Consider the following 26,698-nt stretch of genomic DNA (forward strand, 5'->3'; position numbering starts at 1 on the left):
GTGACGCCATGAAATTTCAATGCCTTATAACTTGACTCCACGTGGTCTGATCTTTTCCAAATTTCATATGCTTGTTAAGAGTCCCAATCTGAACACATGTTCAGTCTCATATTTAGCGAAAGTCATAGCGCCACCTACTGGCAACAGGAAGTATCATGCGTCGTACTTTGTCTAATTACTCCTAGGAAATTTGGCTGATGCACCTGAAATTAAGTCAGCTAATAAACAAGACCTTGGTGATGCTACATTTGGCAGCTCATGACCCAAAACTGAATGCTGTTACCATGGCGACACATCCTTCGCCATGAAATATGATACTGTTTTTCAGGGAGAAGGGATTGCTCTACAGTCATGAAACTTGACACACATGTCTAGAGTGAGGTCAGCTAAAATCCTATGTGGTCGCTTTGAATGGGCGTGGCAAAATGGCTCAACAGCGCCCCCTTTAAAATTTCAAAATTGCAGCCCCGCCTTCCAGATTAACGTAGAAAGATGAAATTCACAGGGCACATGTATAATGTCAACACGCACAAAAAAGCCTCTTGAAGCCTTATTGTAAATCGAACAGGAAGTCGGCCATCTGGAAAAAAATGGTACATTTTCGCCTTTTCTTGGCCATTTCGCATACCTTGTATTTTAAAGAACTCCTCCTACAGAATCCATCGTAAGGACTTCAAAATCAGTGTGTGTCATCTAGACTAGTGTATGATCATGATGGTTTGGCCGTGGCGTGGCGTTGAGTTTTGATGTTTCGCCATGACAGAGGAAATTGATATAACTTGAGTGTACATGGTTGGATCTGCCTCAAACTTTACACAACAAGTCACTGACAAAAGCCCTTCGACTGAGCGTCACTTCGACATGCGCTGGGGTGCGAGGGCCCGATCATCGCTGCTTGCAGCTTTAATTATTATTATTATTCCTCCGAAACAAACGCATTTTTGAGGGCCTAAACATGCACGAAAACTCATGAAAATTTGCACAGATGTCAGGACTGGCGAAAATTTCGATATTTTATGGGTCTCGAAATAAAGCGGGACAAAATGGCTCGACAGCGCCACCTGGAAAGTCAAGAAAATTGAGCCCCTCGATACAGATTGTCGTAGGAGAACGAAATTCGGTATGCATATGTATCATGACCAGACGCACCAAAAAGTCTCAAGGACACATAGCCTAACTCCAACAGGAAGTCGGCCATTTTGTATCAAAGTTGAAATTTTGCACCGATTTTGTCATTTCCAGCCTGCATACTTTAACGAACTCCTCCTAGAGATTTGACCCCAGGACTTTCAAATTCAGTCCGTATCATCTACAGGCATAGGAGATTAAAAGTTGCTAAAACAATTCTCATTAGTCTTTCCTAGGGGGCGTGGCTGGGCGGCGAATTTCGATCCTTCGCCATGAAAAATGAAACGGCTATAACTCCGGCATACATGATCCTAAGAGAGCCAAACCTTTTGTGCTTCATAAGAGTCCCGCCCTGAACGGGTCCATGTGACAATACAGGATATGAGTCATAGCGCCACCTCCTGGCAACAGGAAGTTACATGTTTTACGCTCTGACGCCCTGTGGGCAGCACGGTGATGGAATCCAGCTGAAATTTACTGAGAATAGCCTCAAGACCTTGGAGATCTTATATTATGAAGTTGGTGACCCTTCGTCGAAAGGTGTTGCCATGGCGACGCGGCGAATTTCGATGTGACGCCATGAAATTTCAATGCCTTATAACTTGACTCCACGTGGTCTGATCTTTTCCAAATTTCATATGCTTGTTAAGAGTCCCAATCTGAACACATGTTCAGTCTCATATTTAGCGAAAGTCATAGCGCCACCTACTGGCAACAGGAAGTATCATGCGTCGTACTTTGTCTAATTACTCCTAGGAAATTTGGCTGATGCACCTGAAATTAAGTCAGCTAATAAACGAGACCTTGGTGATGCTACATTTGGCAGCTCATGACCCAAAACTGAATGCTGTTACCATGGCGACACATCCTTCGCCATGAAATATGATACTGTTTTTCAGGGAGAAGGGATTGCTCTACAGTCATGAAACTTGACACAAATGTCTAGAGTGATGTCAGCTAAAATCCTATGTGGTCGCTTTGAATGGGCGTGGCAAAATGGCTCAACAGCGCCCCCTTTAAAATTTCAAAATTGCAGCCCCGCCTTCCAGATTAACGTAGAAAGATGAAATTCACAGGGCACATGTATAATGTCAACACGCACAAAAAAGCCTCTTGAAGCCTTATTGTAAGTCGAACAGGAAGTCGGCCATCTTGAAAAAAATGGTACATTTTCGCCTTTTCTTGGCCATTTCGCATACCTTGTATTTTAAAGAACTCCTCCTACAGAATCCATCGTAAGGACTTCAAAATCAGTGTGTGTCATCTAGACTAGTGTATGATCATGATGGTTTGGCCGTGGCGTGGCGTTGAGTTTTGATGTTTCGCCATGACAGAGGAAATTGATATAACTTGAGTGTACATGGTTGGATCTGCCTCAAACTTTACACAACAAGTCACTGACAAAAGCCCTTCGACTGAGCGTCACTTCGACATGCGCTGGGGTGCGAGGGCCCGATCATCGCTGCTTGCAGCTTTAATTATTATTATTATTCCTCCGAAACAAACGCATTTTTGAGGGCCTAAACATGCACGAAAACTCATGAAAATTTGCACAGATGTCAGGACTGGCGAAAATTTCGATATTTTATGGGTCTCGAAATAAAGCGGGACAAAATGGCTCGACAGCGCCACCTAGAAAGTCAAGAAAATTGAGCCCCTCGATACAGATTGTCGTAGGAGAACGAAATTCGGTATGCATATGTATCATGACCAGACGCACCAAAAAGTCTCAAGGACACATAGCCTAACTCCAACAGGAAGTCGGCCATTTTGTATCAAAGTTGAAATTTTGCACCGATTTTGTCATTTCCAGCCCGCATACTTTAACGAACTCCTCCTAGAGATTTGACCCCAGGACTTTCAAATTCGGTCCGTATCATCTACAGGCATAGGAGATTAAAAGTTATCAAAACAATTCTCATTAGTCTTTCCTAGGGGGCGTGGCTGGGCGGCGAATTTCGATCCTTCGCCATGAAAAATGAAACGGCTATAACTCCGGCATACATGATCCTAAGAGAGCCAAACCTTTTGTGCTTCATAAGAGTCCCGCCCTGAACGGGTCCATGTGACAATACAGGATATGAGTCATAGCGCCACCTCCTGGCAACAGGAAGTTACATGTTTTACTCTCTGACGCCCTGTGGGCAGCACGGTGATGGAATCCAGCTGAAATTTACTGAGAATAGCCTCAAGACCTTGGAGATCTTATATTATGAAGTTGGTGACCCTTCGTTGAAAGGTGTTGCCATGGCGACGCGGCGAATTTCGATGTGACGCCATGAAATTTCAATGCCTTATAACTTGACTCCACGTGGTCTGATCTTTTCCAAATTTCATATGCTTGTTAAGAGTCCCGATCTGAACACATGTTCAGTCTCATATTTAGCGAAAGTCATAGCGCCACCTACTGGCAACAGGAAGTATCATGCGTCGTACTTTGTCTAATTACTCCTAGGAAATTTGGCTGATGCACCTGAAATTAAGTCAGCTAATAAACGAGACTTTGGTGATGCTACATTTGGCAGCTCATGACCCAAAACTGAATGCTGTTACCATGGCAACACATCCTTCGCCATGAAATACAATACTGTTTTACAGGGAGAATGGATTGCTCTACAGTCACGAAACTTGACACACATGTCTGGAGAGACACCAGCTAAAAACCTATGTAGTTCCTCTTAATGGGCGTAACAAAATGGCTCAACAGCACCCCCTTTAAAATTTCAAAATTGAAGCCCCGCCTTCCAGATTAACGTAGAGAGATGAAATTGACAGGGCACATGTATAATGTCAAGACGCACAAAAAAGTCTGTTGACGCCTTATTGTAAGTTGAACAAGAAGTCGGCCATCTTGAAAAACTGGTCAATTTTCGCCTTTTTTTGGCCATTTCGCATACCTTGTATTTTAACGCACTCCTCCTACAGATTTCATCGTAAGGACTTCAAAATCAGTGTGTGTCATCTAGAGTAGTGTATGATCATGATGGTTTGGCCGTGGCGTGGCGTTGAGTTTTGATGTTTCGCCATGACAGAGGAAATTGATATAACTTGAGTGTACATGGTTGGATCTGCCTCAAACTTTACACAACAAGTCACTGACAAAAGCCCTTCGACTGAGCGTCACTTCGACATGCGCTGGGGTGCGAGGGCCCGATCATCGCTGCTTGCAGCTTTAATTATTATTATTCCTCCGAAACAAACGCATTTTTGAGGGCCTAAACATGCACGAAAACTCATGAAAATTTGCACAGATGTCAGGACTGGCGAAAATTTCGATATTTTATGGGTCTCGAAATAAAGCGGGACAAAATGGCTCGACAGCGCCACCTAGAAAGTCAAGAAAATTGAGCCCCTCGATACAGATTGTCGTAGGAGAACGAAATTCGGTATGCATATGTATCATGACCAGACGCACCAAAAAGTCTCAAGGACACATAGCCTAACTCCAACAGGAAGTCGGCCATTTTGTATCAAAGTTGAAATTTTGCACCGATTTTGTCATTTCCAGCCCGCATACTTTAACGAACTCCTCCTAGAGATTTGACCCCAGGACTTTCAAATTCGGTCCGTATCATCTACAGGCATAGGAGATTAAAAGTTGCTAAAACAATTCTCATTAGTCTTTCCTAGGGGGCGTGGCTGGGCGGCGAATTTCGATCCTTCGCCATGAAAAATGAAACGGCTATAACTCCGGCATACATGATCCTAAGAGAGCCAAACCTTTTGTGCTTCATAAGAGTCCCGCCCTGAACGGATCCATGTGACAATACAGGATATGAGTCATAGCGCCACCTCCTGGCAACAGGAAGTTACATGTTTTACGCTCTGACGCCCTGTGGGCAGCACGGTGATGGAATCCAGCTGAAATTTACTGAGAATAGCCTCAAGACCTTGGAGATCTTATATTATGAAGTTGGTGACCCTTCGTTGAAAGGTGTTGCCATGGCGACGCGGCGAATTTCGATGTGACGCCATGAAATTTCAATGCCTTATAACTTGACTCCACGTGGTCTGATCTTTTCCAAATTTCATATGCTTGTTAAGAGTCCCAATCTGAACACATGTTCAGTCTCATATTTAGCGAAAGTCATAGCGCCACCTACTGGCAACAGGAAGTATCATGCGTCGTACTTTGTCTAATTACTCCTAGGAAATTTGGCTGATGCACCTGAAATTAAGTCAGCTAATAAACAAGACCTTGGTGATGCTACATTTGGCAGCTCATGACCCAAAACTGAATGCTGTTACCATGGCGACACATCCTTCGCCATGAAATATGATACTGTTTTTCAGGGAGAAGGGATTGCTCTACAGTCATGAAACTTGACACACATGTCTAGAGTGATGTCAGCTGAAATCCTATGTGGTCGCTTTGAATGGGCGTGGCAAAATGGCTCAACAGCGCCTCCTTTAAAATTTCAAAATTGCAGCCCCGCCTTCAAGATTAACGTAGAAAGATGAAATTCACAGGGCACATGTATAATGTCAAGACGCACAAAAAAGTCTGTTGACGCCTTATTGTAAGTTGAACAGGAAGTCGGCCATCTTGAAAAACTGGTCAATTTTCGCCTTTTTTTGGCCATTTCGCATACCTTGTATTTTAAAGAACTCCTCCTACAGATTTCATCGTAAGGACTTAAAAATCAGTGTGTGTCATCTAGACTAGTGTATGATCATGGTGGTTTGGCCGTGGCGTGGCGTTGAGTTTTGATGTTTCGCCATGACAGAGGAAATTGATATAACTTGAGTGTACATGGTTGGATCTGCCTCAAACTTTACACAACAAGTCACTGACAAAAGCCCTTCGACTGAGCGTCACTTCGACATGCGCTGGGGTGCGAGGGCCCGATCATCGCTGCTTGCAGCTTTAATTATTATTATTATTATTATTCCTCCGAAACAAACGCATTTTTGAGGGCCTAAACATGCACGAAAACTCATGAAAATTTGCACAGATGTCAGGACTGGCGAAAATTTCGATATTTTATGGGTCTCGAAATAAAGCGGGACAAAATGGCTCGACAGCGCCACCTGGAAAGTCAAGAAAATTGAGCCCCTTGATACAGATTGTCGTAGGAGAACGAAATTCGGTATGCATATGTATCATGACCAGACGCACCAAAAAGTCTCAAGGACACATAGCCTAACTCCAACAGGAAGTCGGCCATTTTGTATCAAAGTTGAAATTTTGCACCGATTTTGTCATTTCCAGCCCGCATACTTTAACGAACTCCTCCTAGAGATTTGACCCCAGGACTTTCAAATTCGGTCCGTATCATCTACAGGCATAGGAGATTAAAAGTTGCTAAAACAATTCTCATTAGTCTTTCCTAGGGGGCGTGGCTGGGCGGCGAATTTCGATCCTTCGCCATGAAAAATGAAACGGCTATAACTCCGGCATACATGATCCTAAGAGAGCCAAACCTTTTGTGCTTCATAAGAGTCCCGCCCTGAACGGGTCCATGTGACAATACAGGATATGAGTCATAGCGCCACCTCCTGGCAACAGGAAGTTACATGTTTTACGCTCTGACGCCCTGTGGGCAGCACGGTGATCGAATCCAGCTGAAATTTACTGAGAATAGCCTCAAGACCTTGGAGATCTTATATTATGAAGTTGGTGACCCTTCGTTGAAAGGTGTTGCCATGGCGACGCGGCGAATTTCGATGTGACGCCATGAAATTTCAATGCCTCATAACTTGACTCCACGTGGTCTGATCTTTTCCAAATTTCATATGCTTGTTAAGAGTCCCAATCTGAACACATGTTCAGTCTCATATTTAGCGAAAGTCATAGCGCCACCTACTGGCAACAGGAAGTATCATGCGTCGTACTTTGTCTAATTACTCCTAGGAAATTTGGCTGATGCACCTGAAATTAAGTCAGCTAATAAACAAGACCTTGGTGATGCTACATTTGGCAGCTCATGACCCAAAACTGAATGCTGTTGCCATGGCGACACATCCTTCGCCATGAAATATGATACTGTTTTTCAGGGAGAAGGGATTGCTCTACAGTCATGAAACTTGACACACATGTCTAGAGTGATGTCAGCTAAAATCCTATGTGGTCGCTTTGAATGGGCGTGGCAAAATGGCTCAACAGCGCCCCCTTTAAAATTTCGAAATTGCAGCCCCGCCTTCCAGATTAATGTAGAAAGATGAAATTCACAGGGCACATGTATAATGTCAACACGCACAAAAAAGCCTCTTGAAGCCTTATTGTAAGTCGAACAGGAAGTCGGCCATCTTGAAAAAAATGGTACATTTTCGCCTTTTCTTGGCCATTTCGCATACCTTGTATTTTAAAGAACTCCTCCTACAGAATCCATGGTAAGGACTTAAAAATCAGTGTGTGTCATCTAGACTAGTGTATGATCATGATGGTTTGGCCGTGGCGTGGCGTTGAGTTTTGATGTTTCGCCATGACAGAGGAAATTGATATAACTTGAGTGTACACGGTTGGATCTGCCTCAAACTTTACACAACAAGTCACTGACAAAAGCCCTTCGACTGAGCGTCACTTCGACATGCGCTGGGGTGCGAGGGCCCGATCATCGCTGCTTGCAGCTTTAATTATAATGTTGAGTTTTAGTACAAATGAGTCCAGCAGAGTTTTAAAGGTTAAATGTTGATGTAATACAACAAATGTGTCATTCTGATGTTACATTGTCCTGATGTTTCACATTCAGGCTCAACCGGACAACCAGAGGAGTTATCTCATCCGGTGTGTAAAATTGTTTCGCCCTTTTTGCACTCATGTTGTATTCTATATCATAGCATATCTGTTGTATAGTCACACTTAATTGTTTAGGTTTCACACACACACACACACACATTTTTAACATCTTTGACAGACTTTATGTTTACCATGAAATACTGTACATCACAATAAAGATACTTTATACTCATATTCTCTGTTTATTAACTTTTACTTCTCTGGTGCCGGTTGTCCCCGACCCTTCTGAATAACAGGAGGATGTGGTGGATGGCCCGCAAACTTCTCCCACCCATTCTGTAAGTAAATACACATCTAAATGAATACTTACTTGGTGATTTTTTTCCTGATATGTATTCTACTATTGCAAAGATTATAAACTTTCACATGAGCAGTCGGTATGGAAGAGTGGCTTTCATACTATTATATGTTAAACTCTTAAACTTTTGGTTTTCTGATTAGATTTTAATATGCTTTTCTTAAAACTGAAGAATATACTTTCCCCAACCTGTATGACATAATTCTTGTGACGTTGTCCTGATGTTTCACATCACACTTAAATGTTCAAGTCACAGATGCACATGCACACACACACAGAGAGTTGTGTTTCCATCACTTCAGAGGACATTACATTGACTTACATTCATTTCCTTGAGACTTATCCTAATCCTAACCATAACCACCACATTCCTAACCCTAACCTTAGCATAACCCTAAACTAACCTTAACTTTAAACCAAGTCTTCACCCTAAAATTAATGAATTACTTTAAGGGGACTTGATTTTTGTCCCTATAAGGGAGGTGAGTCCCCACAACATGAGGAAAACCTGGACCACACACACACACACACACAACCTTTTGGTCATAAAGATACTGTATACCCATATTCTGTTTAATAACTTTTACTTTTACTAGGTTGGGGTGGACGGCTTGCAAACTTCTCCCACCACTTCTGTAAGTAAATACACATCTAAATGAACCGTTACTTGGTGATTTTTTCCTGATATATATTCTATAATCGTCCAACACAATTTTTTTTTCTAACCTTTTTGACTTGTGACCTCTAAAAACAAAACTGTGTCTACATGTGAACTCTCATCACCTGTTGCATATGTCTACCAGTTGTGACCAGTTTAATCCAAAAAGTGTTGTTCTTGTGGCAGGTTTTAGTCTTAAACAAGTTAAATTATCCAGTAATTCACAAGAAAAAATGCCAAAGATTTGAGGAAGTTCTGAATAAATTGGCATAACTTTGTGTAGCAGAGATGTTTTTGTCTTATTCTTTTCTTAAAACTGAAGAATATAGTTTCCCCAAACTGTGAGACATAAGTCTATCTGCTTATTCCAAAATATTATTATCATAATGTTGAGTTTTAGTAAAAATGTGCCCAGCAGTGAGTCCAGCAGAGTTTTAGAGGTTAAATGTTGATGTCAAACAATAAACATGTCATTCTGATGTTACATTGTCCTGATGTTTCACATTCAGCTTCCGTCAACACCATCAGAGGAGTTATCTCATCCAGTGAGTAAAATTATTTTCCCCTTTTGACCTTCATGTTGTACTCTATATCATAGCATATCTGTTGTATAGCCACACTGCACTGTTTTAGTTTCACACACACACACACACAGACACAAAATGGAGATACTATATACTCTGTTTCTTATCATTTAGGTACAGTGTGAGACTGACCCTACTGTTGTGAATAGAGTTTTAGTTTATGGTGATCTAACTTATAAAGTTGAATTTTATGTTGAGTTTTAGTACAAATGAGTCCAGCAGAGTTTTAGAGGATAAATGTTGATGTCAAACAACAAACATGTCATTCTGATGTGACGTTCAGCTTCCATCAACACCACCAGAGGAGTTATCTCATCCTATGAGTAAAATAATGTCTCCCTTTTGACCCTCATGTTGTATTCTATATCATAGCATATTTGTTGTATAGCCACACTTAATTGTTCAGGTTTCACATGCACACACACACATATTTAACATCTTTGACAGACTTTGTATGCACCATAAAATACTGCACATTACAATAAAGATACTATTTACTCATATTCTCTGTTTATTAAGTTTTACTTCTTTGGTGCAGGTTGACCCCGACCCTTCTGGACTACAGAAAGCTGGGGTGGATGGCCAACAAACTTCTCCCACCTCGACTGTAAGTAAATACACATCCAAATCAGCACTTTTTTTGGATGATATATATTCTATAATTGTCTGACACATTTTTTTTCTAACCTTTTTGTCTTGTGGCCTCTAAAAACAAAGCTGTGTCTACATGTGAACTCTCATCACCTGTTGCATATGTCTACCAGTTGTGACCAGTTTAATCCAAAAAGTGTTGTTCTTGTGGCAGGTTTTAGTCTTAAACAAGTTAAATTATCCAGTAATTCACAAGAAGAAACACCAAAGATGAATAAATTGGCATAACTTTGTGTAGCAGAGATGTTTTTGTCTTTTTTCACATACTGAACAAACACACTGATAATAATGTTATTAGTGTTATTAATTGTTCAAAATACAGATGTTTGTCTATTTACTACTTAATAATACAATAGCAGTGTTTCAACATGTTGCGTGATGATCAATCCCTAATCTATTTGTTTTTATGACAACTCTTGAACAAATGAAAGTCTTTTCTAATTCACCTTCAGTTAACAAGGGCAGTGATTTATTTTGGATGGTAATTTAGATCACAGATTGTTTATGTGACAGGTTGTCCTGTCGTGGTCAAAGCTTACTGACTCCAAAGTGGAGGAGAGTAGCTGCAATGTTTGAAATACATGAGATTATAAACTTTCATATGAGCGGTTGGTATGGAAAAGTGACTTTCATACCATTACATGTTAAACTCTAAATCTTTTGGTTTTCTAATTAGATTTTAATATGCTTTTCTTAAAACTGAAGAATATAGTTTCCCCAAACTGTGAGACATAAGTCTATCTGCTTATTCCAAAATATTATTATCATAACATTGAGTTTTAGTACAAATGGGTCCAGCAGTGAGTCCAGCAGAGTTTTAGGGGTTAAATGTTGACGTCGAACAACAAACATGTCGTTATGATGTGATGTTGTCCTGATGTTTCACATTCAGCTTCCATCAACACCATCAGAGGAGTTATCTCACACACACATACACACACACACACACACACACATTTTTAACATCTTTGACAGACTTTATATTTACCATGAAATACTGTACATCACAATAAAGATACTGTATACTCATATTCTCTGTTTGTTAACTTTTACTTCTTAGGTGCAGGTTGACCCCGACCCTTCTGAAGTACAGGAGGATGTGGTGGATGGCCCGCAAACTTATCCCACCTCGGCTGTAAGTAAATATACATCTAAATGAATACTTACTTGGTGATTTTTTTCTTGATATATATTCTACTATTGCAAAGATTATAAACTTTCATATGAGCAGTCGGTATGGAAGAGTGGCTTTCATACTGTTATATGTTAAACTCTTAAACTTTTGGTTTTCTGATTAGATTTTAATATGCTTTTCTTAAAACTGAAGAATATACTTTCCCCAACCTGTATGACATAATTCTTGTGACGTTGTCCTGATGTTTCACATTCAGCTTCCATCAACACCACCGGAGGAGTTATCTCACACACATACACGCACGCACATTTTTAACATCTTTGACAGACTTTATATTTACCATGAAATACTTGTACATTACAATAAAGATCCTGTACATGCATATTCTGTTTATTAACGTTTACTTCTTCGGTGCAGGTTAATTCCAACCCTTCTGTATTACTGGAGTTTGTAGTGGTTATCCAGCAAACTTCTCCCACCCCTACAGTAAGTAAATACACATCTAAATGAGCACTTACTTGGTGATTTCTTTCTGATATGTATTCTATAATTGCCCAGAACAGTTGTGTTTCTACCCTTTTTGTCTTGTGGCCTCTATAAACAAAATTGTGTCTACATGTGAACCCTCATCACCTGTTCCATATGTCTACCAGTTGTGACTAGTTTAATCAAAAAAGTGCTGTTATTGTGGCAGGTTTTAGAGTCTTAAAGACGTTAGTAAGTAACGTTACCATGTTTCTCATGTCCAGCAGTTTACTCTCAATTCACATCCATCAGTGTTATACAAACACCAGATTACTACAGTTTCCTAAAAAAACATGAAGTTCTTAAATGTTTGACTACAATTGACACTTGCTGTTGATAACCAGTGATACAACTGAAGGACCCACTCCACAGCTTAATGAATATTTTAGAATATATTTACTCCTTAACAGTTACTACCCTGTCTATATGAAATGTAATATTTAAACTTGTGTTACACTTCTGTCCATCAACAGGCTCACAGCCTGCAGTGAGGGGCAGAGCTGCATCCCAGTAAGTGATGAAGACCACAGTAGCAACATGGGACACCTGAAGAGAGTGAAGCTTGATGCAGAACTGAGGCAGAAGCTGCAGGACATGTATTGTACAGTGTAATTACACTGTACAATACAAACACAACAAATTACTTATTCTGTAGTTACTGTTTAACTACCAGGTACCTATTCTAGTAAGTACGATCTACTGTGCAATAATATGGCAATTTGGGAGGAATTCAAATTATTTAAATTATTATTATTTAACTACTAGGTACCTGTTATGTTATTGCGCGGTAGAGTATGACCATTAAACTGAGCAAAAATCTGGATGTTTCAGGGAAGATGGAGTGTTGATTTCTGCAGCACTTAATAAATCTGACATGATTTTATTTCAAAATGACCTTATTACCGACAAACATCTCCAGCCTGGACAGCAAACCATCTACTGTTCATGTCCACTCTGTCGCAGTCTTTGGGAGAAATGTCCTTGTTGCCTGAGCAGATCTGGCTGTGATTCCTCTGTTCTTTTTCTCAGTATTAATGTGAAAAGTTAACCCCAAATTGTATTACAATTGTTTGAATGTAATGTACAGTAACAACATTAAAGCCAATGTAATACAAGGCCAGCAGACTTGTCATCATGGATTATTATCACAATTTGGTTGATGTGGACACTTGGTAACACAAACAGCATTAGATCATTTTCAGTAAACTGTTGCAAATAATATATGTTCAGTTTCTCTGCAACCATGTTTACCCAAAACTGTACTCATAAGTTCTATATGTCACATTCAACACTTACACTTACAGGTACATGTAGTGTATAATATGAAGGAAAAAACACCACATCAGAATTGTATAGTATAAAACTTTAGGTAACACTTTAGAATACAGCCTGCAACGTACATTGTAATTACTCCGTAGTTACGGTGTAATCAGTGTACCAGTACAGTATGTACCAATACATACATGTAGGTACAGGGGAACAAGATGTGAAGATATGGAGTAAGGGAGTAACAATATAGGTACTTACAAATTACTTATACTGTAGTTATTGTTTAACTACCAAGTACCTATTCTATTATAACGGAGTATGTACAACCTACTGAGCAATAATTTGGGAAGAATTTAGAGAGAATTAATACTTTGGGTATTATTTAACTACTAGGTACCTGTTATGTTATTACAGGGTACAGTATGACCATAAAACTGAGCAAAAATCTGGACGTTTCAGAGAAGATGGAGTGATGATTTCTGCAGCACTTAATAAATCTGACATGATTTTATTTCAAAATGACCTTATTACCAACAAACAGGCAAAATACATTGCTCCCTTTTCATTTTGGGGTACTTAAAATAACTACGGGGTACATCTCTGCATTTACTTCGCAACAAAGGTCCAGGGGACAGTGTGTTGTCACGGATACTGTCGGCCTCTGAAGACTTTCTCAGCTGTCATTCACCTCACCAGCAAACTTCATCACTTGACGCTCGTTTATGGCATCTTGGCTCTGCCTGCTATCGGCGGACAGAATTCACCCACCAAAGATGTCATTCACTTGCGTGTAAACACATGTTGACAATTTTGAAGTCTTTAAAATGTTGAAAGTCTTCTCCTTGGCCTTCTTTTTCGTCCGGCATTACAGCTCCTCAAGGTGCAAGCTTATCTTTTTGTCAGTTCTGTGCACAGTCTCCTTTCATCCCAGGAAATAAATGTATAGCTATAGCTAATATAAATATAGCTGAAGACTGTTCTCACGTTGTCCTCTGTAGTTACAGAGTAACTTATGTTGGTTGTTCCCCCCTTGTTACATTTAGTTACAGGGTAACTGCAGGGTGTGCAGGCTGTAATCTAAATCTTTCTTTTATTACCTTTTGTCATGCCCTCCACTTCTGCCTCCTCCTAGTGTGTGTGTGTGGGTGTGTCTCTCTCTCTCTCCCTTGTCTATGTCCAAATTACCGGAGTGGAGACAGGTGTGTGGGAGTCAGGCGACCAACTGCCATCCATCAGGAGTTCTGCTTAAATATTGGGTGCAACCTCCTACTCGCCGCCAGATCGCAGTCAGTCGTGCTTCTAGCCTCCTAACTTTGATTCGATTCAGTTTTGACAGCGTTCCTAATCTCTGTTTCTGTATTACCACAGTTTGCCTTCGCCTGACTCCAGCCCTGGTCTCCTGCCTTCCTGCCTCACCTGCACAGCCCATCCCTCTGCCTGGCTCCCCTCTCCATTCCCTATACCCAGCCTCACACCCAGCCCAAGCTCCCAGGTTCCTGGCTACCAGCCCAGACCTTGGCCCCAGCCTCCCAGCTACCACCTTGCAAATAAAATCCTTTTCCAACTCTACTTGCTGCCTTCTGCCTCGGTGTCCTGCTCGTGGTTTCACTAGCCTAGCCCTAACACCTTTGATCCCCTGCATGTTTGTAGATACAAGTTGTATACACAAAGTGCTGTTAACTTGCTGTATAACAGTCTCCTTTAAGCTGTTATATGAAAATAAATAAAAATAATACAGCCTGTCGCTTTCTAGATTTTATACGAACATATAGTCAATAGCGAACTTATCGAGTGGGGTGAAAATTCGTTGAATAAGCCATCCTGTGTCAGTATCTCTGCTTCGCTCCATATTTCAGTCAATTGAATTTTTTTTTAAAAATGCACAAAATAGACACACACTATCTAAGTATGATACCGTGAGACACAAAGCACTACACAGTACATACAATAACTACAACAAGCTTTTTCAAACTTAACATTAGGTAGATTATGAAGCCACCATTAGGTGGCATCATTGACCAATCTACATTTTATTGGTAATGTACATTTATTGAGATGCAGTGCTTGAGATTAATTTGGATGTTCTTCTACTTCAGTATTTCCCCTTCGTCCAACATGACACATAAATGAGGAAATTATATTTATCAAATTGCTATTGCACAGTTGAAGTTACTATATATTCTCCACATGAAGATTTTTTTATGTAAGCTTTTGAAAGCTAAAGCCTCACTTTAATTTAAATGAACTGTAAACAAAATAGAAGAGCACATGGACCAGCTGCAACATTAACACTTACTGGTTTAATCCCTGTGTACATTTGCTTTGGAGAGGAGGAGACCTCTGCAGATAATTCGGCTGCCGGTAAAAACATCCTGAACAATGAACACTAAAGAAATCCTATCCCAGAGAAGTTGGTTGTTTAACAATGAAGACAGCAACTTCCATCAACAGTCAGATTCTCTCTGCAGACTTCACTCACTCTTTATCCAGATTTCACTCTGTTCATTTGTGTCTTGATGATCAGCTGTGTTTGAGCACTTGTGATATTTTTGTTGTCGTTTCAAAAGTCAAGCTTGTTCTGTATTGAGATGTACAGCAACAATATAGCCATGGAGTTCATTGAAGTGAGCAGAGAAATGTACAGACCCGTCAGGGTATGTGACACTTTTTTTTACTGGACTTTGACTCCAAACATTTTCAGATGTAGTTAAAACTCTGAATAACAAACGGATGAACAACATTATCTTATTTCCTTCACAGGTGTTGTTTGACACAACCATATATGAGCAGGCTCAGCAGGTCATCTGACACATGGGCTGTTAAACGTGTCGGATAAGACACACCGTAGTGTCAGGTCCACAGTAATATAAAATACCAGGTAAAATCTCATGAACTGTGTCTTGTACTTAAGTATAAAGACATGTGATCTCTTGTATGTTCTTTAGATTGCACCGGTGGCAAAAATGTTGAGGCTTCAGCAAAGAAAAGATCTGCTGTGCACTACACCTACATCTGCTCATGTGACACCACTCTGTTTGTAATGAGGAAGAAAGGAACAGTAAAGATGAAGCTTGTGTTTTCTTTCTGTTTGAAGGCTCTGGGAGTTTGAACTTGAGGATTTTGGTGCTGATGTAGAGCCTCTTCTCAAGCTAGTAAGATCAGAATCCTGAAAAGGCTTTATTCTACAGGTCCATCAATTTTATATTTGTATGTTTTTAACAACTCATTTATTTTACAGAGAGGGGGTGCAATATGGTACAAACTATAAGAAAAAAACTGAAAAAAGTATGAAGTTGGTTTATTACCTACTCATTATATTTGTATATATTAAATATTATATATATTTCATACGTAGTTGTTAATTTGCATTACTTAGTTTTCAGTGTGTCAAACCATATAGTATCATATCAGGTTGTTCTTTAATAGAAATATAATAAAGAAAAAAAACAAAGAAAAAATAACAATAAAAAATTTAAAAATTATAGAATTTCTAAGAAATAATCTATGCTAATATACTTGCAAATTGACACGCAAAACTGTGCACTAAAAAGTATTTTCTGTCTTTTAAAGAATTGTTAAGAGGTGAGTTTGCATTCTCTGTAAAAACAAACTGTTTAATACCTGCAAGTTACTCCGAAGGATATCAGGATAAAATTAAGGGACCTGTAAAATAAAGAGTTATTATGAATTGTTACATTACACTTGATTTATCTGCTCATCGTTTGAGGTGAACACCAGCATGAAGATGCGACTCAACTCCTCAACTCTCCAGAGAACATCTCTCCTCAGTTTAAGTGAGTCACATTTGACACACATGCACTGGAATACTTTTTGATCATCTATTTTGTTCCAACAAATGTATTGTAAAAATAAATGTTTTGCAAAACTTTACATTCATAGCTGGAGCAGGAGGATTTGTCAACCACATACACATAGCAAATTAAATTTTTTGCAATGTCCTCTGCCAGAGTGCTGTGTCTACCATATGTGTGGCATGAAGAAGCCACAAGGCACAAGTACACCCTCCAGACAACAATACAAACTGTGAATAAGGCCAGTGAAAGTCCTTCCTCGTCCTACTTCCATTCAGGAAGTGAGGTGTCAGCTGCAGCTCCGACCACCAGTTGCCGGGACAACAGCAACCTCAGTCTCTGTGACAGCAAGTCCCACCCCAGGAGCGTCACACCAACCATGAGAGTGAGTTTGTCTGTTTGGCTCATGCACATAATGTATACATAATGTACCTACAGTCAGTGAAGATAATTCTTTGTAATTTCCACCTCTGCATGCTACATCTGTTGAATGAACTTCATCTCCATCTCTGTCCAGCAGATGTCCAACATGGCAAAAATTGCCAAGGCTGCAACGTAGCTACACTTAACCTCCCCACATGCACAATCATGGGCAGAGCTCAAGATAGTGCCGTCATCTCCCATGTTGATCTGTAAAAGAAGAGAACCATTTGTCAGCATGCTATAATAGACTGAATGAGTAGCAATACAAGGAGAATGATATATCTACCAATTTGTGTTTGCTAAGTATCAGTTATATCTGAATAGCTCACATACTGCCGATAAGCAAATTATGCACTATTGGATATGGGTGAAATCTCTATTGATAGCTAAAACTGCACCTCTATATCCAAGATTCAAGATGTTTATTAGGGCCTGAGCCCAAAGGGCGAAGACCCTATTGTTTTTTAGGGCCTGAGCCCAAAGGGCGGAGACCCTATTGTTTTTCGTGTGTTTGTTTCTTTCTTATTCTTCTTTCTTTATTAATCTGCCACTTCAACTCTAAATTTGACCCCCTAAACATGCTCAAAAACTCACCAAATTTGGCAAGCACATCAAGTCTGGTCTCGAGAGCGCCACCCATGTATCTGTGTAGCCATGATATATATGTATCTGTTGGAGTGCGACATTACACCTTACAATGTAAACCAATGGGGACCCAATCTCTGGGCATGGACTTTGTGCCAAACTGGGGCATCTGGCATCTAAACTATAAGTTCAACCACTTTCAAACCTGTATCAATGGATTCGCAACGAAAATTCCTACAAAAAAATGTGATTTTTATGTAGGATTTGGCCAAAGTTATGGGATTTATGAGGATATTTCACAAGAAGAGTACACTGATATCCTTCTCTGCAGCTGAGAGGGAGAGAGAGAGAATGGGAGGGGGGGGATGGGTAAAGTAAACATCTACTGCCTGTGACAGAAGCCCTTAGACTGCGCCACACTCCACTTACTTAGTGTTTCTACACATCTGACAGCAGTGTTCAATCCTTACTCTTTTTAGAAGAGCACATTTAGGAGCACAAGAAGAATGAAAGAATTTAGGAGCATACATATAACTTTAGGAGCACACTGAAAAATGTTCAAGTAACAGTTTCTTAAAGAAAACAATTCATTACATACATATTCACAATTTATCACATACACATTTAAACTCTGTGTGTGTGTGTGTGTGTGTGTGTGTGTGTGTGTGTGTGTGTGTGTGTGTGTGTGTGTATGTAAATCACAATTTGTGTTTTTAGGGGTGCTCAATTATGGCAAAAATCATAATCACAATTATCTTGTTCAATATTGGATCACAATTATTTAACACGATTACTTTTTGACTTTCATTTTTGCCATTTTTGCTTTTTCAATATGAAATTGCTAAAATAAAGAACTTCCAAACACAAGACAGAACAGATCTAAAATGATAAAAGAAAACCTGTACAACACAAGTTACCCTTCCACTATATTTTAGACACAGACTTTCAGAACTGTATATTCATTTTGTGGTTGGTGGAGAGAAGCTGTGGCACCTCACTCTGAAAACTGAATATGTGACAATGCATGCATATTATGGTTCCAACATGCATGTATTGTCACTTACTTTCCTGTAATCTTTGCAGGACTAGTTCTTGTAAAACAAGTTATTTCCTCTGTGGTTTAGTTGGACAGGAAGTCACACCTGACATACCCTCTGCAAAGCTCTGAGAGACTCAGACACAAAGAAGAAAAACTAGAGAAACAGAAGAAGCAAAGCAATAATCTTTATAAACATTATTACTGTATTTGTTCGAAGATTTCCTCTTTATCATTTTCCACCAAGAGAAGACTTATTGTATCTTTGATTTGTATAACCTTAATAAGTACAAATCTCTCTTTTCATTTTTCAGACTGCCAGGGTGTTGCATCCATTGATCTTACTTCTCTTATTACAGTCATGGGGAGGTAATTTCAATGAAACATGCTTGAGTAACACATGGATGTGTGTGAATGTGCTGGAAAGCAAAGAACATAATTCAGCTTCTGACAAACAAACAAAAAAAAAAATCCTTTTTATGTAAACACAATGAATAAGATCAAATTTTAAAAAATGACATGAATGTAATACTGACATCAAAACTAATATTAAATTATAAAAATGATCATTAATTTAACAAGAAAGGCTGGTTAGAGTCTACAGTGAAGCAGCTCTGTGAGGCTGCACTTCAAAACACCAAGTGAGGTTTCCAGTGTGAATTCAGTTGAAATTTCCAACATCGTAAAAGGTATTTTTTAATTACCAAAGAGATAATAGATCAACTGATTAAAAATGAAGATACACAGAGTTGCCAGTTTATTTTAACTATGACCAGATTAGCCTGCATTAGTCTGTACAGATCAATTTTATGTTTGCCTGTTATTGACTAATTATTATTATTGTTCAATATTGAGATCATGATTATTCAACATGATCACTTTTTGACTGTCATTTTTGCCAGTTGCTGATGTTCATATATGCACATGTTTTTTCCACTTGGCTGAGGAGACTATTACACATATAATCATATATTGTCCTAATGATCAAGAAAGACTATAGCCTGTATGAGGGGAGAACTTAAATGCTGAGCTACTGAACTCCAGTCTTCCTAAGTTCTTCCTTCATATATTGTCTTTCTTGATCATAGTATAATCTATGTTTGCATGCATAATAGCCTCCTCAGCCAGCTGGTAAAAATATGTGCATAAATGTATGTATGTATGTATGTAGCAGACATATAAAATATAATAATAATAACAAAATATAGAAAGAAATGAAAAATATATAAATATTTACATATATTTTGAAAAATATATACATGTATTCATATATTTAGATGAACATTCATCAGTGCTCACAAAAAAAATCTCTATTGGTAAAATAAACTTAAACCAGTTTAAAAAAACACCAACATAAATCACACTGGTTTTAAAGATCAAATGTATGTAAATTTGTTCTTTTAACAGAGGAAACGTGGAGTCGCCTCCTCGTGTCACCAGCATCCTCCTCTTCGTCTTTCTCCTCCTCTTCAACTTTCAGTTGATGAGTAGTTGCAGAGTGAATAGTTTATTCTTGTTAGTAGGAGAAGTCTCAGCATTGTGTAGTCTCTGTTTTCTGACACTAGTTTCCTGCCGGTCAGACTACTAAGAAAAGAAGTTGTCAGTGGGATTTTTCTACAAGGTAAACAATTTAAAAATTTTATACTCAACAACAACAAGTCAATTTTACTCAAGCACAGGCAGCCAACTGGGTTAGTCCAGCTTGAGAATTGCCAGGGGTGAGGGCTTTAGAAGTAGGTTAACTACTATTTTTTTCACATTCAACTCACTTCTTATTGTCTAATTGTCTAATTCTTTTTTGGAAAGGAATGGAATGGAAACACAGATGGGACCAGATGGACTACAAAATTGGATACTGCTATTGAGACCATACTACTGAGTATGGTCTAGACCTGCTCTATATGAAAAGTGCCCTGAGATAACTTTTGTTATGATTTGGCGCTATATAAATAAAATTGAATTGAATTGAATTGAATCTCAAGTATTAGATAGATGAATGAACTAATGATACCCAACAATGTTTTTTAGCCCAGTACAACACGTCAAGATGAAAATCTGTGGAAAGTCCTTGTCAATTTTTATATTTTTTTTTTCATATGTGAATCACACATAATTAAGATCTACTAAAAAAGAAGTTACTATGGAAGTAACTAACAAGAAGATTCAACTACGACTGGCACATCGGACATCCTTTTTACACTTTTTAACACAAAGGAATAAGAAAACAGGATCAACTGTACAAAAGATAAAACTCAAGATCCCAGGTAGGTCGAGGGTCTTAACTGATATGCATGTTATCTTTGTGATTTCAGTCAGAGACACTTGCTTATAGGAATTGACCATTTTTTGCAAATGGCTGTTAGTTTTGGCGGGAATGGTTCTGCTGTTGGAGGGAGCTCTCAAAGAATCTGAGCAGCAACGAGGTTTCTTAACCCTTAATCCAGAATAAGAGATAGCTGTAAATATACATGAATATTAGCGATTTGCAGATAACAATTCTAAGCAATTCTAAGCGATTTGCTTAGAAAAGAGTGTTGGCAAACTAAATCAACAGAGTAATAAGGAGAGCTGGCAGTGCATGAGGGCCGCCTAGTGCCAAATGTACGATACTGACAATGCAGTCTATCGATGATATCGGTATTCCAAACAAGCTTCAGAGCCTCCTTACCTAAATGCAAAGCTTTTATTTATTTATTGTGTGCATTGACAAATCTGATCTTAAACTTGTGGGTGAACTATTTAAAAAGTGGGAAATAAAAATTATTTAAATAAAAATTATAAAATTATATAAAAATCATAATTTTTATGAGACGGGTCTTATTCTCGTATTGTATCACATGATAACAGCTACCCTCCATTGCTTCCACGTCAGCAGAAGTGACAGTTCAGTTGATACATGGCCTTCAACTATCAGAAGGATTATCTGTCATATTTTCTGATACTGTAGCCACGACATGGTAAGTTTATCAGTGTTATTGATTCTTTAAAATGCAGATGTTTGTCTATTTACTACTTAGTTATACAATAGCAGTGTTTCAACAGGTTTATTCTTTCGACAAACCGGCTACCCTCTTATCTATCCTCTTGTTTTTATGACAACTTTTGAACAAAGTTTTTTTTCTAATTCACCTTCAGTTAACAAGAGCAGCAATTTATTTTGGATGGTAACTTAGATCACAGATTGTTTATGCAACAGGTTGTGCTGTCGTGTCCAAAACTTTGTGACTACAAAATGGAGGAGAGTAGCTGCGTTGCATTCATCAGGCAATGTTTGAAAAACATGAGATTATATATTATATTTCCCATATCATTCACTGTTTAACAGCCTGGTTACAGGCTAGCAACACTACTCTAAAACCATTACAGTCTTTGTATAAATGAACACTTAAAATCCTTGACAAGAAACCGGTACATTTTCATCAAAATATAACTTGCTGAGTTGGGAAAACATGATTTCATATGTAGATGTTTGTCTTCTGTACAAGATTATATACGGCTTGACTTCTTCTCTGCTCAGACAGTTTGTCAACATACGAACAACTGCATATGGGTTCACAAGAGGTGCAGAAAGAGGGGATCATCATCATCATCATCCCACTCAGAAAAAGTACTTTCAGTCAGTCTGCATTCTCTGTTGAAGCTGCACTAGAATGGAACTCCATCCCAGAAACTATTATAGAGCTGGACACATACAGTTCATTTAGAACTCATTTAAAGAAATGGTTGATTAGTACTCAGTCTGTGCTGAACTTCCCTTGCTGTCTGCTGTCCAGTCGCTATCTTGCTATCTTGCTACTGCCAGTCAGCCCCCATGTACTTGCATGCATGTCTTATTGTTGTCTTGCTTTTATTGTGTCAGAGTGATTTATGTATTTTACATACTCTGCATGCTTTTTTATATCTGTGCTTATAACACGTAAGCAGATATAAAAAAGCAGTTATGTCTCAGTTAGTGTCTAACAATGCAGCTCAATGTGTTTTTTATTTAATCTACATTTCTATTAACATTAATATCTTCATGTATTATTGTCTTACGTATCTTGTATTATTAACCTCTGTCTCGCATGTTTTAAATAGTGCCCGACAATGTAGTATAAGGGTGTCCTAAAGGATGTTTCTCTATAAACCACCGCGCGCAGCGCTCTCCTCGCCATCGGCGTAGCGACCACTCCTCGGCCCCAAACATGTCCGAGTGGACCGTCACTCGCTTAAAGCATTTCCTCAGCCAAAATAACATTCCCTTCCACCGCACCGACAAGAAGGCAAGACTTTTTCAATTGTACACAAACTCCTTGCAGGACAGCACTCTCTCCCGTCCGTCTTCCCACGATCTTCCGGGTTCCCGGCGTCGCGCGTGCGACGACGTCCGTGACGTCACGGCACGTCGCTCCGCCACACGCACACCTTCCTCCTCAGCAACCTCAGCCTCTCCAGTACAGTCTGCTTCTAACCCTATGCAGGCTCTCTCTGCTCCACAGCCATTTCCCCCTCCTACTTTCTCTTCAGCCGCACTTACATCCCATGCATATACATCCCATCACCCCAGCATCCCTTCCTCCTCTCTGGCTCCTATCTCTGCTGCCCCTTCCCTCCTGGCCATCTCAGCTGCTCCTCCACCCGCACCAACCACGGCAGCCGCTCAGACAGCACAAACAACAGCGGGCCCCAGCAGCTCTATGAGTTTGTTGAAGAAAATTCACTCAAGTCCTTGTTCAAAGTTTGCTGTGGTGGAAGTGGTTTAATAGCATTCCAGAAATGCGGTGAGCATACTGACACAGAGCTGGTCTGATACAGTAGACTGACCCAGAGCAGAAGAAATGGAGAGACTTTATACAGTAAAGATCAAAGCACAAAATGGTGAACAAAAGCTACAGTATGGATCAAAGTAGTGACCAATTGGTGAACCAAAGATAGGAGGGGAGGGCATTTACATACAAGATCAAGGTTTGCCACGGGCAAGTCGGGAGGGGTCAGATCAGTAGAGGTCAGGAGGGTGACTAACAAATGGTAAACAAGAGATAGAAGGGGAGGGCATTTACATACAAGATCAAGGCAAATCCAGGGGCAATACAGGAGAGGTCACATCAGCAGGGGTCAGGAGGTGGAAAGGACACAAAATTGGCATATGTTTGATCAAAGAGTTGTCTCAGACGTCATTTGATTACACTTTTTTTTTTTTTTTTTTTTTTTTTTTAATGTGGCTATAGTCTACTTAGTCTAAATCTACTTCAATTTTAAACAAAAAATCTGAATTTTCCAACTCTATTGGTAGGATAGGTGGAGTTGCAGTGGTGTACATGATTTTAGTGGTTGCCTGAGTGATAAATGAGTTACACATAGATTTAAGACAGGTGATCAAAAGGCTTATAACAATTAAGATTCCAAAACCAAACAAGACAAATTCAAGGACTACATAACCTAATGCTCCTAATTTCTGTTTAAACCAATCAAACAGACCAGTGGTGACAGGGTTATATAATGTTTTGGCAATATTATTTAAATGGTTAGTTATTTCTTGTATGGTGGCATTGTGGTCAGGTATGAAAGTACAACATTCAGCTCCAATTACTGCACAGGTTCCTCCTTGAGAAGCCAGTAAATAATCCAGTGCAGTAACTTAGAATGGGAGCACTGATATTGGGTGTGTTCCCCTCTTGTTGTATCGAAAGGTCTCGTTTGTGATGTTTGTAGGATTGTCTGATCTGTTCCTTTGATGGCTGTGAGTGTGTTGGGGTTTGTCGTGTATCTTTTCCTGGGTCTCTGGTGCCTGCTGTGCTTCTCGTGGGTGTTGTACATCTTCTGGGGCTCTGGGCCCTGCGGTGTTCCTCTTCTCCTCCGGCGGCTGCGGGTGCTGTACCTCTTCTTCTGGGGCTGTCAGCCCTGCGTTGTCCTTCGGGGGAGGAGTTTCTTCCCAGAGCTGCAGCCACCCCTCTACGGGCCCACAGGTGATGAAGAAGAAAGCCCACAGGATGAAGATGGATCCTGCCGTTTTCAGGTGCATGGTGGGGGAGGCGTCTTCTTACAGTGGGATGCGTGGACCCACGTGGGGCGACCCTCACACTTGATTGCTGTGATGGTGGTAAGCAGGACATGTTGTGGTTTGGACCAGCAGGGTTTCAGGGCGTTTTTTCGTCGGAACTCTCTGATGCAGACCCAGTCCCCTGGTTGGATGTTATGGCACAGCTGGTCACTAGGAGGAGACTGGACAGCTTTTACTTGCCTGGGAATTGACTGAACAGCAGAGGTTAGAGCAGAGCAGAATGATATCATTGATTCATCCGTAGCATGAAGATCCATCTTCTTCATGCATAGCATTGAATTACTTGGTACCGTTATTGGTCTACCCGTAATAATTTCATGAGGTGTAAGTTTGTGTTTCCTGATGGATGTGGACCTCATTGAGATTAGGGCCAACAGCACTAGTGTTGTCCATTTTAGGCCTGTTTCGGCACACAGTTTGGCTAGTTTGTTTTTGCAGAACACCAATTTGTCGTTCAACTAGCCCTGCAGACTGAGGATGGTATGGACAATGTAGTCTTAGTTTAATTCCCAGTGAGTTACAGAGTTCAGTCATTATTTGTCCAGTGAAATGAGTTCCTCTGTCTGAGTTGATGCTCTGTGGAATGCCGAATCTTGGAACAATGTCTTTCAGCAAGCATTTCACTACAGAAGCAGAGTCAGCCTTTTTGCAAGGCCAGGCTTCAGGCCAGTTTGAAAACATATCTATACATACAAGAACATTATCATATCCATCACACTTCAGCATATGAATAAAATGTAGCTGTATAGCTTCAAAGGGTCTCTGAGGGGGGATGTGTCGACATTGTTGTTTTTACTGTTTTCCCGGGGTTGTGCTGTTGACAGATCAAACATTTCTCACAGTACTTTTGGGCATAGGATGTAAATCCTGGAGCATACCAGTTTTTCAACACTGTCAGACACATTCCTCCTTTACTTACATGCGACAAGCCATGTGACATGCGTGCAAGCTATGGGTACAGGGACATAGGTGACACAATGCGGCCGTCATTGTGGACCCACAAGTTATTTACATATTTACATCCATGGGAAAAACACAACCTATGCTCCTTCACATCAGCAGTCTCCTGGACCACATCATTAAGAGAAGCAAGGTTGTTAGCAGGTATGGAAGGACAGAGCTTTACATGGACAGGATTACCAATTTTGGCAGCTGTTTTGGCCGCATGGTCAGCCAAAGCATTGCCGTTTGAAACAGGATCGTTGGATTTGGTGTGGGCTTCACACTTAACAACTGCAATAGATGAAGGTAGTTGACATGCATCTAACAGTTCACCGATTAATTTGCCATGTTTAACGAGTGTCCCCGAGGATGTAATGAATCCTTGGTTCGCCCATAACATGCCAAAGTCATATAAACATCCAAAAGCATACCTGGAGTCGGTGTAAATGGTAACAGTTTTACCTTTGGCCGGGTAGCAGGCTCTCATCAGTGCATACAACTCAGCTACTTGGGCGGAGCTTGAGGGTGGCAGGGCGACGCTTTCACTAATTGAAAAATTATCACAAATTGCATACCCTGCGTATGGCACTCCATTTTCTCTATAAGCAGAGCCATCAGTATAGAAAACCAAGATCAGAGTTAGGGATAGGAGGTTTTGAAAGGTCAGGACGAGCTTTAGATGGACATGAGATGACATCCATGCAGTTATGAGGATCACCATCCTCTTCTGTAGGCAGAAGTGTAGCAGGGTTAAGGATGATACATCTTTGTATGTGTAGTGATTAAGTTACACCCAACCTTTTCCCCCTCTTTCTTCTTGTCACCCTCCCTGAATTCCTCGGCATTACCCTCAACTCCATTACACTCCAAGCA

The sequence above is a fragment of the Thunnus thynnus genome, chromosome 12, assembly GCF_963924715.1.
Source record: "Thunnus thynnus chromosome 12, fThuThy2.1, whole genome shotgun sequence".
NCBI lineage: Eukaryota > Metazoa > Chordata > Actinopteri > Scombriformes > Scombridae > Thunnus > Thunnus thynnus.